Here is a 16,134-nt window from a genome sequence, read left to right as displayed (position 1 = left end):
AAAGGATAGATCAAGTTTTTGGTTTCACAGCCTTTGTAATCTACAACACAGAGATCAATACACCAGAATTTCAATTGCTATTTAAAAAAAAAAAAGCAAACAATACAGAGTTGATTATAAGTATGGTGGTACATACTTATAAACCAGCACTAGGAGGCAGGCTAAGGTGGGAGGGCCAGCCTGGCTACATGCATACCTATGCTATCTCAAAAGAGTTAAGGGAAAGGAAGGAGGTAAGCAGACCAGTGATTAGGACAAGGGAAGTTCTATGTCAGAAGAAAGGAAAGATGAAAAACAAGTAGGAACAGGAAAATAGAGAAACACAATTCCCGTTGCCAGGCAACACATGTGCAAGGAGGACTGGAGCCATGTGGGGTGCTGCAGAGACCTGGCTTGAGCCTGGGTGAGAGAAAGTCTATGCTGGTTGCATCTCTTACAATTCTCTTTTGAGGGGAATTAGCTATTTTCACATATCTGTTTACTTGCTACAAACCAAGTTAACAGCACTTAACTTCTGTTTTTGTTAGCATTAAATGACATGAATAAAGTACTTCATAAACACAAAGTGTTCAGCAAACACCAGTTCTCTCTTCACTAGGGGAATAGGTAGAATTTACTTGGTGACTATAGGTAAAGCACCTGCCACACAAGTGTGAGGACTAAGGCTCATATCCCCATCACTCACATAAATTCTAGATGCATGCCAAAGACTTCCTATAACCCTACAGCTGAAAGTAGAGATAGGATGCCCAGGACCAGCTGGCTCACAGAGCAGCCAACTCAGTGAGCTCTGGATTCAGCAAGAGACTGTATCAGTAAACAAAGTGACAGGCAACTGATAAAGACATCGGATAACAACCTCTGGCCTCCACACCACACCACACACAGACACCTGCACATCCATATACATGCGTACACACATACATGCACAATATATAAATGCACATGCCCAAATTCCCAAGACGCCAGTTTGTACTAAAGTACTCATTATATCTGTATATCATAATATGTAATAGTAATGGGTTTAACCAAAAACAACAACAACAAAATAAGTGCTTCTCACACAACAATGATATAAAGAGTCATCTAATAACTGTATATGTGTATAGATAATAAAGTGCAGGCACAATGGTGAAGAATAAGCTTTCTGAAGCCAGACAAGCTCAGAACTGTGGTACACTCTTACTAATTAGTCTGTATCCCTAAATAAACTTCTTGACAATTCAGTTTCTCCTCTGTCAGCACTCATAGAATTAACATTATTTACCAAGACCTAAAATGCTTAACACACTGCTTGGCAAGTACTCAATAATTGGCAACTATAATTATTAGAATGCCATTTCTCATTTTATAAAACATCCCACTGATTTTAAATGCTAATTCTAAATGAGTGTTCTTTCAGAATATCACAAACCATTACCTCATGAAGGTGTACACAGCTGTAAAACACAAAGTATCCTTTAATATTTTTTAAAAGAATTATGTTAGGATTTTCTAATCCTGGATACAAATCAGAACTCAAAGAACACATAGGCTTGCAGTTGATGGCTCATATACTGAAGAGATCCATATGATTCGATAAGCAAGTGATAGACATGCAAAAACCACCACTGCCTCTTGAATAATGCCAGAGCCAAATCCCAAGATGACTACAATAGAATCAGTTACTACTTTAGTAATTATGGGGTACTTTATGTAAGTTCTTATAAAAGAATTTTTGCTGATAATGTCCTAGGCTCTTTGCCAAAATGGGTATTGGGGGGATATCCTTCCTCAGCTCTGAATATGTTCCAAAAAGTATAAAAATCTGCCATTTTCAAATATAGTCTTGTGTGACCCTGGAAGGTAGCATAGTCGCTGGCTGAGCTAAGGCTAGAAGCCTCAGAAACCCTGAAGGGATGATAGGAGCTTTGCATGCTCCTGAGCACCAAGCTCCTGTCACTAGCTGCAGTCCCACTCCACCCCCCAGATTTGTGGCCATCAGTCACATAACAGTAGGGCCCCAAGTCCCTCCACAACTAGAGCTCAAGACAGATCTGCTAATGATGTACATAGAGACCTGAAAGACTTAGCCAATGAGCTTTCCTTCCCAGACATTCCTCCCTGCAAAAGGTATTTAATCTCAGGCCCACCCTGAGAAGTGTGGTATGGGTTTTACATATCCACTTTCTACCATGGCAATAAATGCCTTAAAACCACGGACTGTCTCTTTTCATCAGGACCCACTCTGGAGAGACATGGAGAAGGCTATACAGCTACCGTTTAATCTCCTGCAGAAGGCCTCTCTGTGCTTCCAACCGTGACCAAGCTCAAGCCAAGCCTTCAGGCAGTCAAGCCAAGGACTATCACCATGGGACCAGCCAGAGCCCTCCTCTCACCCTCCCCTCACCCAACCCCACTTCACCCCTGCTTTTTCCCTGGCCCCTGGCTAGATCTAGCCTTCTGGCCCCTACTCCGTCCTCAGCTCTTGTGAAGCTCCCAGCGGCACCCGGGTGTCCAAGAGCCTGAGAACCATATGGCTCCAGCCTCTTTGCAGGTCAGGGACCCACGAGCTATCTCTGGATGTCCCGGGCCTCAGACAGCGCTTTCTTACCCCCAGAACGGTTTTCCGGGGCTTCACTACAGCCCACACCTGTATGGGGTAAGCGCAGTCAAAATTCCCAAGTCTCGCCTCCCCGAGCGGCCATGCCCATTGGCAGAGTGGATATGGGACTCAAAACCCTACATAGCCTACCATTTGTGTACTTGTCCAGTCAGTGGTCATGTCACCATTTATTTCTCAGTAGGATTAAATCTTACTTGATGCTTACCACAACCCAATGAGGTGGCATCAGTATCAGAATTTTATAGAGTTACCCTTCAGAGATAGATCTACACCTAAGTCTAGACCCTCAGCCTGCAGCACACCATGAAGCATTTGTCCTTATGAGATAAACTAAGAAACAACACCAGCTATTCAACAAAGACACTGCATTTTATTAAAATTACCATGTATTTAAAAATAAGAATATACCACGTAGGTACTGGTGTGTCCTTATTAACATCGTTAACAATTTTGGTTTCTTATAACTAATCCCGGTGAGTTGTAAGGCTACTTTCCATCCCACAATTCCTTGCGCCCTTCTTTTCCAACTTGGGCCCAGCAGAATGGCTCTGGCAAAGAAGGGTGGCGAGAAGAAAAAGGGCCGTTCTGCCATCAACGAGGTGGTGACCCGAGAATACACCATCAACATTCACAAGCGCATCCATGGAGTGGGCTTCAAGAAGCGTGCTCCTCGGGCACTCAAAGAAATTCGAAAGTTTGCCATGAAGGAAATGGGGACTACAGATGTGCGCATTGACACCAGGTTCAATAAAGCCTTCTGGGGCAAGGGAATAAAGAATGTTCCATATCGCATCCGAGTACGTTTGTCCAGAAAACGTAATGAAGATGAGGATTCACCAAACAAGCTCTACACGTTGGTAACTTATGTCCCTGTTACCACATTCAAAAATCTACAGATGGTCAATGTGGATGAGAACTAACCTGCTGAATGTCAAATAAAGTTGCAGTACTGCCTCCAAAAAAAAAAAAAAACAAAAACAAAAAACAAAAAAAACCTAATCCTGGTGTAGTAAACTATAATATTATTTGCTTTCCAAATGTATGGGGTGGTGCGACGGTTCAGTAGGTAAAACGCTTGCCACAAAAACATCACAGTCTAATTTCAATCCCCAAAACTCTTGTAAATGTAGGAAAGAACCAACTCCACAAGACTATCTTCTGACCACGTTGCACACACTAATACAGACACACATATACACACACACTAACAAATAAATGTGCATGTGCAAATAGATAATACATGTAGCAATACAGACATGCCTACACATTTGTGCATGTGTATTCACCTCTGTATGCCACTCTGATTAGACTTTCTTTGTTAAATAACATTACATTATTATAGCCCTTCATAAGAGGTTTTTATGGTCATTGGGTAATTTGATTCTGTTAATTAGAAGTGATTCTTAGTACAAAAGAACCATACAGATAGATATAGATATATAGATATGAATATAAAAAAGAATCATATATATGGACCTCTTTCAATGTATTGGTTATCCTATAGATTATTAATTGAGAAGGTTTTTTGAAACTATAGCCAAACGGATATTTCAGGGTATTACTTGAAAAACTTAACTTTCTCCTCAAATAATCAGCTTGTGAAGTAAAGGCTTACTAACACAGATAAAAATGCATATGACATTAGGTATAAATTATGAGAAATTTATAGAATCATGTAAAGGAAAACAGGCATTTGAGAGTAAATTATCCATAGAAATTCATTTATCCCAAGGTTTGTAGCAAAATACTAAAATTATCTGACCTTTGTTAATAAGCTCCTAGTATAACAGATTGTGAATCTTAATTAGAAGAAACAAAAAAGTATTTCCCCAAAGTCCTGATAAAAGCAAAGTATGCTATTGTTGGCAATATTTGTCTCAAATTAACATTGGAACCATGTGTCTATCCCAACTCAAATGCTCCTTAAGTGGAAATAGAGAGGAAGCTGAAAATACACAGGCAGACCTGAAATTATGTGCATGAAACATACAATGAAAGTATGATAGTGTTAAAATTCAAACAGGAGGCCAGCTTGCCCCATGCTAAGGTTAATGTCCATCACTGTCAGTCTCAGAAGCAGTCTTCTCAGCATGATAGACATGACTGTGTGGGGGCTTCACTCAGATCCATCTAACTAACTTCAGCCAAACCTGAGGCTTGTTTTCACCTTTGGGTTGGGCCAAGTATCAATTTTATTTTTTGGTATTCCCACATCCTTCTGGTATCATGTTGTGAGACAGAAAACAATATGTTCCATCAATCAAGATCTTTCCCTTCTAATTTTGTTAAAAGAAAATAATAATAATTTACTTTAGAGCAACAAGCATATGTATAAGTGGTTTGATTACTTTTAAAATCACTCCCAGTTCTAGTTGATTGCCTTAATAAATGAAAATAGAGCCTTTAGGTAGTTCTTTCCTCTTGATTTGTTTTGATTCAAGGATCATTTATTAGTGTTTGATAAAAGAATTCAGATATGGGAAAGTTGTAAATCTCAGCATCTACCAGAAGGAAAAAGGTAGAGAAGAAAAAGTAAAAGGGACATTCCACTCAAGTTAAATAGTCATGGAGGTCAGCCACATGGTAGGGAGGGAAGTCTCGGAGACAGCCTGAAGCCAATTCTGCATGGATGTGGCTGTGTAGGTTAGTGTTCTCGGGGATGTGATGTGATTCTGGGAAGGAAAAGTACATTATCTCATTAAAGGGATAATTATCCCTCCTATCTCTTTATAACAGTTTAGGATGGATCCACCTTCATGAGGGGTCATCCTACCTTTCTGAGTGGTGGTCCCTTAACCAGGTGATTAATCTACCCAACCAGAATGATCAAACAGGCATTTCAATATTTCTGTACTGACCTCTATCTCTTCTTACCATTGAGAATTTTGAAAATCTTCTCGGCTGACTTTATGAGAAATAATTTTCATCACATATCCTCTCAGAATTTCATTTAAGTTCCTTTCCCAAGCAGATAAGGAAAGGGGCATAGTGAGAGGAACGTGATTTAAATCTGTCATAGTTTTCATGAGCTAATCTAATCCTAGGCTTTTGTGTTTCTGAAGAAAACAGAAGAGCAAAGTGTGGAAGAAAAGGAAAACCACTTTCTGTTAGAAAACAAAATTATTGTTTCAAAAAATGACATGTTACTGCTTTTAACAGATGAAAAAATGACGTCTTAATATCAAAGGACTTCTGCTGCTAAACTCTAACCTAATTTCTATAACTTTTTCTAAATAAAACTCAGCATAGCATCCACCACCACATATTACCCCAAACGAATTTGATTTGGGAATTATTCGAATTACTCTAATGTTTTGATTTTACATTTGTTTGAAATGTTGTGTATTAAAAAAAAAGATGGACCAATTTTGTGAGTTTGGTAAAGAAGAATTTAGGGGTACAATGACTCGGTAGCCTGTATATTTCAAGACCAACACACTAGACTGTCACTCATGATTAATTAGAGAGGTGGGGATGCTGTCCACGTCAGGCTTTGCTTATTCTGTATGGAAGGAGCTGAAGTGCATATTTAATACTTCCCTGACTTTGCTTTTTCCTGGGGACTTCCTTCTTTCTCCTCATCCTAATACCATCTGTTAGCAATGCTTTTACAAAAATGTACTGGATAAATGGTTACTGAATAAACACAGTTTTACATCTCACATTTCCAGAGACGTGGAAGCCCATCATGACGAGGTGACAATAATTTATGAATTGGGGAGTGTTCAGTCTGATTCATAGCTGGGTTTCTCATCTGATAGGCAGGTACAGCTAAGTCTCTGAGGTCTCCATAGGAAGAAATCCCATCCTACTCACAAGAGCCCTCTGAACATAATTACTAACCAGTGCCCTGGCATTTGAAAACCAGCACTTGGCAAATTAGCATTTCAGCAACTGAATATGGGTGGCTCACAAACTCTTTCTTCTTTCTCCTTTAAATATGCAGCATCCTATCTCACTAGACAAGAAAAGAACATTGTTTGCTAGACCTATGAACATCAGCTAAAAAGAAAGCTGAATAATGCTCTCACTTACAAGTTAGAGTCTAAGAGATTCTATTTAAAAACACATTGTATTATCTTTGGACATTTTAGATTTGTTTTCTTTCTTCCTGGTCTTTCTACTGTATTTTAGTGTGAAGTAAATAACAACTACAGGATGAAACGTTTCACAACTCTCAAAAAACAGGGCATGCAAAGGCAATCTATAAATTGGTAAAGGCAAGGTACCTAATCTAACTGGGTAACCATGACAGATAAAATATTTCAACAGACATGCTACTTACCAGGAAGATGACTTCTTCAGACACAGAGACTACAGAAATAGTCAAGAAACTTAGTGCCTTGGGACAAAAAAATATCCACATATTCGTCATGGGTTTTATCTTTAAATAATATAAACTGACATCTGCAAGTTAAATATTTTACTGTGTTGGAGAAGGGCTCCAAATGAAAGATACATTTTATCACAATCTGAGAGTGTAAGGCTGAAAGTACTACAGAAGAAAAGGCAGAACTCTGCCTCAATCCCTCACACTTTGACCTGCTCTCACTTTCACCTCACTCCAGTTTACCAGGACAGACCTTTCCCACTGTACAGATGTCTTGGGTCCTCCTGGAAATGCTCTGTGTATTTTGCACAGGCCAATGGTAGGGATGGAACAGAAATTGGTTTCTTCTTTCCAACTTCACTTATCAACACACTATAAAACGATGTGGTAATTATGGAAACATTTCTACATTCTAAATATCTAGAACCTACTGCAGAACAGGCATCTCCTGTTGGGTTTCACTCAACTGTGATGACCATTCTATGACAGAACAAAGTTTAGATGTCAATTCTCCTGAATTGCTGCTCAACAGAAGCAAGACCTCAAAATTAGTAAATGTGTTACACTTAAGAATGATCCAAACACAGACTATCCAGGTATGGAGACAGCAGATTAACACCTACGTTTCTCTCCCAATTTTCTGTCCAGCTAAGAGGAGCAGGATATAATCACAGCAGGACAGTATTGATTAGATGCTAATGAAGTGCTTCCTCAGGATACTACAGAAAAACTATGCCAACCTAGAATGTTTGCTTTAAAAGACAAATCTGGTTTTGCTCTTTGAGAAACACCACCATGAAATCAAATAACTCTTCCCTTAAAATATTTGTCAAAGTCAAGCTTGTGAAGGGATTATTTTTATCACAAACATTCCCATGTTTGACAGCTATTTCAGCATAATTCTGATTGTAAACATTGCAATAGTTATATTTCATTTAACTTTAAAAACAAAGCTTTAAAACTTGCCATTAACTTAAGAAACAGGAAGTCTCAAAACATGACACTGATTTATCTTTTACCTAAAAGTTCCACTGCTTCTTTATTTTTTTTTAAAAAAAGAACCATTTGAAGTCTTCAGAGCAAATGAAACAATTACCTTTTTGAAGTTTATATGTAATGTATAATTACATTATACATTGTATGTATAATGTATAATGCATATATGTAATGTATAATTCTCGTATCAAGATTTTATAATTCTTCAGGGAATGTCATGAGAACTTGATGTTGTTTTGAAACTTTAAAAACAAGGAACTTAACAGTCTACACTTCATATTTCATAAGAAAATAAGAGGAAATATTGAGTGTATGTAGTCTAATCCTCTTATTTCAGTGATGCTATCATTTCTGAACACCTTATAGCCCAAACCCAGATTATCTAGGCTTACAAATACATTTACACAAAGAATAAAATTAAACTGGTCAGCAGAATGCCCCTAAGTGGGATAACCTCCCTACTTCCAAACAGCTTTGTGGAGGTTTGTTATTCAGACTTCTTTGAGCACAGCAGCAACACTGCTAGCATTTTCCTGTGTTTTATGGTATATTTTCTATATCCAGGTCACACTTACTGTCAAGAAAAAGTACTAGTCTCAAAGAATAGGTATGACTGCTTTAATATTTAAAAATTCAAATGAATGACACAATCAAGAAAAAGTACTAGACTCAAAGAATAGGTATAACTGCTTTAATATTTAAAAATTTCAAAAAAGAGATTTGGCTAGAATTCTCCACTCTCTGAGTCACAGCCCTCAAAGAGGGTTGATTCATTCACTAGCCTAAAAATATGTTATAAACCAAAGTGTTAAAAGAGAGTAGCCATATTTAGATTGCTACACTGGTGCAGATGTAATACTTTGACAAGAGAATTGCATACTCTGGAGCAATTAGAATTCAAAGGTCACATTCTGTGCTGTTCAATGCCAATTGCTTGATTGGCATCACAAGGAATACTGCAATATAATTATTTTTAATTGCCAATTCACATATTAACAGAAAAGACTATATAGGGATTCCTAGAGTACTTTACAATAGCAAGGAGTTAATACATCAGAGCAGACATTAGCAAAAGGCGTCTTTGTTAATATGTTTTACTGACATAGCCCACAGCATAACACCACCACTCAGAGTCTATACATGTCTTTATAGTAACTAATCTTTATAATACTTGCTTGAGGAAAAATGAGTAATGAATAGAAATTAAAATCTTCAAGCAACACATGGCTTGGATAAGACAAAAAATGACAGAATCTGGTGTTTTGAGAAGACAGAAATAGAATCGTTAGTGTTGCTGAAATGAACAGCGTTGCTTTGACATGGCTCACTGTCATGTCTTTGGGAGCTGATAGCAAATCACACTGCTTGTTTGTATTGGTCACATAAAGCTCATTTCTATGTCCCAGAGTTTTAGACATGTAAGAGCCACAGTTTTCGCCATACACTCTCAAAAACGGTAGAATTCTAACTTTTCAGGAAATCCATGCTTTAGCAAAAAGAAGAAGAGGACATGGTAGTGGTGGTGGTGGAGGAGGAGGAGGGAGAGGAGGAGGAGGAGGAGGAGGAGGAGGAGGAGGAGGAGGAGGAGGAAGAGTATAATTGTTAAGTTAGATCATGAGTGTGCAAGTTCAGCACATTACTGAACACACAACATGGCATGCTATGGCCAGTCTTCACACCATAGATCATTAATTAAAAAATCAATGTTCACCTAGCTTAATTTCTTCCTTCATTTATTCAACCAATCATCATTTGTGAAATTCTATTTACAGGACACTGATTTATTTAGAAAAAAGAAAGAAAGCAAATATCTGTATTTTGCATAGCTTATAATGAACTAAAAACAGGTAAATAAGAATTGAAAATGAAGTAGACAGAAAGATTGACTAACAAGAAGGACTCAAGGGAACACATAAATTTCCCTCAGAAGATATAGAATAGATGCTGGGGGTGGACTAGGTGTGGGTGGACGGGTATGGAAACAGAAGGAACCTGGGGATAGAAAGAATACAGGAGCTACGTCTCTAACTGGGAGCATTTGGAGTTGAGCAATGTGGAAACTTAGTGCAATGGAAACTACCTGGAGGATGACCCTAGCAAACACAACTAGTAATGGTGGATACAGAGTCTGAATCATCTTTTTTCTGTAACAAGGCTTCTAGTGGCAGAACCCAACCACAAAACCTTCAACCTACAACCTGTCCTGTCTGCAAAATGTGGTGAAGCAATGGTGTGGCTTGGAGCTTATTGAAGTATCCTCCCAATAACTGATCTAACTAGAGACCTATACCACAAGAGGGAGCCCATGCCTAGCACTGGCTAGATCGAAGGCCAGGATCCTGAAGCTGGATGGCCCAGAGAACTAGGATCTGTGTCTAGCCCAATCATCATCAGTGAGGTGTCCCTCAGCAGCCAATGAGAGTACACACAAAGATCTACATCTAAATATTAAATGGAGCTTGGAAAAATATTAAGTGGAGCTTAGTCAACCCTTTTCGAAGAGGAGAGGAAAGAATCATAGGAGCCAATGGGGTAGAGGATACCAGAAGAACATGGCCCACAGAATCAACTAAGCAGTGTTCATAGGGGCTCACATAGATGGAAGCAACAACCACAGAGTCTACATGGGTCTGCACTAAGTCCTCTACATACACATTGTGGTTGTCTAGATTGGGTTTTTTTGTGGGACTCTTAACAGTGGGACTGAGGGTGTCTCTGACTCATTTACCTACTCTTATAACCTTTGTCCTCCTACTGAGTTGCCACATCCAGGCTTGATATAAGAGGATTTGTGCCTAGTCTTATTGCATCTTGTTTTGCCATATTCAGTGCATAGCCCCAAGAGGCTTGCCCTTTTCTAAAGAGAAAAAGAGAAGCAGTGGATCTGATGGAGAGGACAGATTTGGGGGGAAGACTGGGAGAAGCATATGGAGGGGAGGCTGCAGTCAGGATATATAGGAGAAGAATAGAATATAGATGATAGATAGATAGATGATAGATAGATAGATAGATAGATAGATAGATAGATAGATAGATAGAGATAGAGAGATAGAGAGATAGATGATACATAGAATAAATCTCAAAAAGAAAACAAGACAGATAACTTAGTAGTTAAAAGCACTGGTTTCTCCTGCAGAGATTTGATTCCCAGCACCCAAAAACCACCTGAAAGTCCAGTTTCAGAAGATCAGACACCCTTTTCTGGCCTTTGAGTTATCAATAAATAGATAGATGGATAGATTAGAAGATAGATAGATAGATAGATAGATAGATAGATAGATAGACAGGTGATAGACAGACAGACAGACAGATAGACAGACAGATAGACAGACAGATAGACAGACAGATAGACAGATAGAAACAAATGATAGATAGATATACAGACAGATAGACAGATAGACAGACAGACAGACAGACAGACAGAGACAGAGAGAGAGACAGACAGACAGAGAGACAGACAGATAGATGATAGATAAATATTTTTAAATAATTGAAAGTGGTTACATACCATAGAGGGGTGGGAGCATGTAGGTAGTTTTTGTTGAGTGAGAATTCGAACACTTCCTAAAAGAAGCAAGTTTCATTTGACTTGCATGACCATGACTTTGACAGGAAGAATAGCTGGGGTAGAGTGCCAGAGACTGAGTAATGGCCAATATGTAGGACAACTCTCCTATCCTCACCAATTTGCACTAATCTCTGTAGCTGGAATTGTATCACTTTTACTACATTCCGCTGATTCAAGCTCAATCCCCCTACTGAAACACTGGATGACGAAAGCTTGTGATTATCGTACAGATTGGTTGTATGTAAATGTGTGTGCTTCTGCTGCAGTTACAGACACAGCTTAATCAAGGTTTTGGATAGAGCTTATTCATCCATATGTTTTAAATATCCCTAAGCTTGTTTCCTCTCCCAATAGTGGATCCACAAAGTGGGAAAGTTAAAGTTTCTCATAGAGTTGAGCTGAAACATTGGCCATTACTACACCATACATACTTATATATGAGCATAATAACTCTATGGAAATACTTCAAATACACACCTTTGAGGGTAGGGGGACAAGACAAGTAAAAATGGGGTCTCTGAGATAGTGGCATCTTGTTTCCAGAAGACACTGTGATGATAAAAAGTCAGAAGGTAAGGGGCTGGAATCTAAACAAGATGAATAGTTGAAGAATGAAGACCCAGGAGTCCTATAAAATACCAAATCTAGAATCCTTGTCCCTATTCCAGCCTTTAGTCCCCTCCTACTCTGAAGGAATATTCATCTTCTGTCTTCTGTCTTTCCATGCCAATCAATTTTTAGTTCATTCCAGGGATGGAGCTCCATAGTCCCCTAGATAAACCACCTGAACCCCCTCCACTGCAACCTTGCCTGAACTTTTTTTCTAGGCATTAAAAAAGATAGTAGGATAGAAAGTGGTTCTTAAGGATGTCTAAACAGACCTGATTCAATGAATCCTGCTGAGATTAAACATTTCCTAGTGAGTTCATGATTTTCAGAGTGTGAGATGATGACAGGCTATACGGGGAAATACAACCTGAAAGGAACAAAGCCTAAACCAGCAAGTAAGCTTATACCTCCCAGCTCAAAGCCCATCAGAATTTAATGAACTTTTTTTTTTTAATTGAAAGAACTTATCTCGGAATCAGAATCACAAAGCTGCCCCAGTTGTTTATGCTTTTGTGTTCCACTATGTGCTCACTACTCCACCCATCCCATGGGACCTCTATTTCTCTATGGTCTTTGTTCCTCACCTACAAAACCCAGTAGGAACTTATGCAAAGCCTTAGGGAACATTGGAAGCTCCTCCAGCATGCTCGTGCTGGCTCAGGAAGCTCTGGAGAGCTGATAGTTCCTGGGAAAGAGAATCACTCTATTTTGAATACGGCTGTTAGTTACCAGAAAGTACTGTACCCAGGAGCAGCTGAAGACAAGGTACCCTGGTTAGAATTATCTGTAACAAAACAACACTTCTCCCAGCACTGGTCATCAGTTACTTTTCAAACTACATTGATTGATTTTAATGTTAGGAGATGAAAATGTAACTGAGCTTAAAACAGATTTGGCATTAGATGAAGCAGGTCTCTGACCGCAGTTGTTCACTAATGCAGTTTTAAAGTTTATCAAGGGAACTGTTTGGAAAGGGTCTTAATGGTTTTGCTCAAAGGTAACCAAGTGAGTCACAAATAACCAGTCTACTCACTTCCAAGTGTCTGAAGGTAGGTCCTGAAAGAGAGGTAGAAGGAGCCAATTTTGGTCAACCTAGGTCTTTCTGAAAGGCAGTCCTGAGATTATTGAAAGCATGAATTGTATAATTTTCATTATAATTAATTCTCATTTCCTTTGCATACATATTTGTTTTATATGCTAAATATCAATATTTTTGAAAGGAGAATTATACATATCACCAGACTGGTAAAGTGATCATGGTCTCTAGAAATGGTAAGAATTTCTGAGAGTGGTCCAGAAATTGGTTAATGCAGGAACATACCAAAATGTAATTGGGCCCAAAAGAGACATCACAACCTGTGAGGATGGTCAGTAAGATGCTCAAAGCCCAAGGGAATTCAGCTGGAAATAAAGTACTTAGAGGAAAAGAGACAATAAACATGACTTTATGAATTGAGAAAAAGATGAGACCTAGAGTCAAATCTTTCTGTGATTAGCTCTATAGATCCTAATACTTTTTTCATCTTGCAACCCATTGAATATTTGCTTAGTAAATATGGAAATAGTTACTAACTACTGCTAACTATTAATATCCACCCAGTGTGCTAGTTAAGAGTTTTGCTGCTGTAAACATACACCATGGCCAAGGGAACTTTTATAAGGAAAACATTTAATTGGGGCTGGCTTATAGGTTCAGAGGTTTAGTCCATTATCATGAAGGCAGGAGCATGGCAGCATCCAGGCAGACATGGTGCAGGAGGAGCTGAGCTCTATATCTTCATCTGAAGGCCACTAGGAGAAGACTGGATCCCACGTGTTTAGCAGGAAAGTCTCATTGTCCACACCCACAGTGACATACTTTCTCCAACAGAGCCATACCTCCTAATAGTGTCACTCCCTTGGCTAAGCATATTCAAATCACCACACCTAATAAGTGAAATTTATTGACTAATGTCAGGTATCATGTCAAAGGCAATGAGTGCACAGTGGCACGAAACATTACAAATCTCCTTCCACACAGGAAAATGCATTAAGCAAAAAAAAAATATATACAAGATTCACAAATCATATTAATACTTTGGAGAAAAAGAATAGTATATATGGTGTGTGGTGTGGTGTGTGTGTGTGTGTGTGAGAGAGAGAGAGAGAGAGAGAGAGAGAGAGAGAGAGAGAGAGAGAGAGAGAAAGAGAGAGAGAGTATGTATACAAAGCAACAATAATTAGGGGAAATGATACTGAATTTGAAAGGGAATTAGGAAGGCTGGACGGATTAGAGAGAGGGGACAATGGGAGATAGCTGGAAGGAGAAAAGGAAAGGAAGATTATATGATTATATTTTACTTAAAATTTAAAGATGAACATATTAAAAAAGAGAGAAAGAGAAGCCAGACTTCAAGGGGAGAAGTAACTTCAGTTGCAAGACATAGAGAAGCCAAATTCAATGGAAATTTCTCTGCTTTCTAGCTTTCAAGGTACTGGAAGATGCCATGCAGGCTGTTAGGGAGAAAACACATCAATGGTCTCACTAAGAATACAACCTCTTATGCTGCAATCCTCTCTTGCCCATAGCTACAATAGTGTCGCAACTGCTTTCTGCATAGATCTCAGGCCTGCTATACAAGATAGAATTCCATGACTGGTACTGTAGCCCTAGTTGGAATCCCATGGCTTGGAGATCAAAGATCCTAGACTAGAATCTTTGATTATTATTTTGGTAAGTGAACATGCTGCCACACTGCCTTCTAAATGTTTATGCCCTATAGACTTAGACTGTTGTCAACTGTTGTCAGACAAGCTTTCTTTTGCAGTGGAGAGCAGTTACTACAGAGACTCAAAACAGTTCAAAGTACTCAAGGTAAGAGACTGAGTGCTCACATCTATGTGACATCTATGTGAAACCCTTCTCAACTGCAAGAGGAAGCAGAAAGAATGTGAGAGTCTGTGGATAGGGAAGCCTGTGAACTGCTGTCTTCTGGGTAGGATGTGGCTATTTCACTCTTGAATGCACAGCAGCTGGAGTAGCTGTGCCAAGTCAAGCCAGATAAAAATCTGGCCCAGATGAGTAGGTGACCTCCAGGTCCCACCCCTTTCTTAGGAAGCTCTGGATGGCTGATATTTCCTAGAAACAAAAATCACTCGTTTTTGAGTATGTAACTGCTAGTGAGAGTGCCATGTTCCATTAGCTTGTCCCATACCTGTGCACGTACTGTGGGCACTCTCTGTATTCAGTGGGTTATAACGACTGGGTATTCGGAGGATGTGTTGAGGGTGATATGCGAAAAGTTGGAGGAAGAAAATATGACCATATTTCATTGTATACAAGCATTCAATTTTCAATAATGTAGAAAAGATTAAAGGAAGAAGGGGAGAAAAAAAACATTAGGATATTCATGTGGTGATTAGCAAGTACACTCTCCCATGATCTGCTTCCATTTCCAAACAGCTTGACTGTGATTCTGGAGTCTGGAAAAGAGGCAAATGTTGCTTAGAATTGAGACTGGTTAGCGTTCTCAACCATCCAGATGAAAACAGGTGGATTCTTCACCTGGAGAAGAGGTTAAGTGAATTGAGGAAAGAGGGGAATGGTGACAGTAAGAGACAGGGGGAAGCGGCTGACAAGCTTTCACATCTTAATTCTTAAGGGATTCAGCAGCCTCTTCTTTCAATGGGTGTCTGGGACAGATGGTTGTTCTCATCGATCCCCTTTGTAAGGAACAGAATGAGGTGAAAACAGGGAGAGAAAACCAATTTTATTTCAATATTTACTGGACGACAAAATGCAAGACTAGGAAAGTTTTATGGAGAACACAAAATTGAGCACAATGCTTACTTGGCAGAAAAAGATCAAGTGAGAAGGGGAAAGAAATCTAAGAGAAAGCCAGTGGGGGTCAAGTAGAGTTCAGTCACCTGCCCTTTGGGCGGCTCCGGGCATATCAAATCCCTTCTGGTACCCTTCTTTTCACATCTGTCTAAGAGCCCGTAAGCCTTTCAACTGTTTGACCTCCCATCCGCATTAAACACCAGGCT

General features: G+C 39.2%; 1 protein-coding gene and 1 pseudogene across 4 annotated transcripts in view; one reads left to right on the top strand and one right to left on the bottom strand.

Moving 5' to 3' along the window:
* The window catches only part of Fgf12 (fibroblast growth factor 12), a 561,692-nt gene that overhangs the window by 143,963 nt on the left and 401,595 nt on the right, over positions 1–16,134 (bottom strand). The window lies entirely within an intron of this gene.
* LOC114609398 lies at positions 3,133–3,525 on the top strand (annotated as a pseudogene).

This window comes from Grammomys surdaster, unplaced genomic scaffold (assembly GCF_004785775.1).
Source record: "Grammomys surdaster isolate TR1022 unplaced genomic scaffold, NIH_TR_1.0 125956, whole genome shotgun sequence".
Classification (NCBI taxonomy): Eukaryota; Metazoa; Chordata; class Mammalia; order Rodentia; family Muridae; genus Grammomys; species Grammomys surdaster.
Note: the sequence above shows the minus strand (reverse complement) of the source record. Positions and strands in the feature narration are given on the sequence as shown.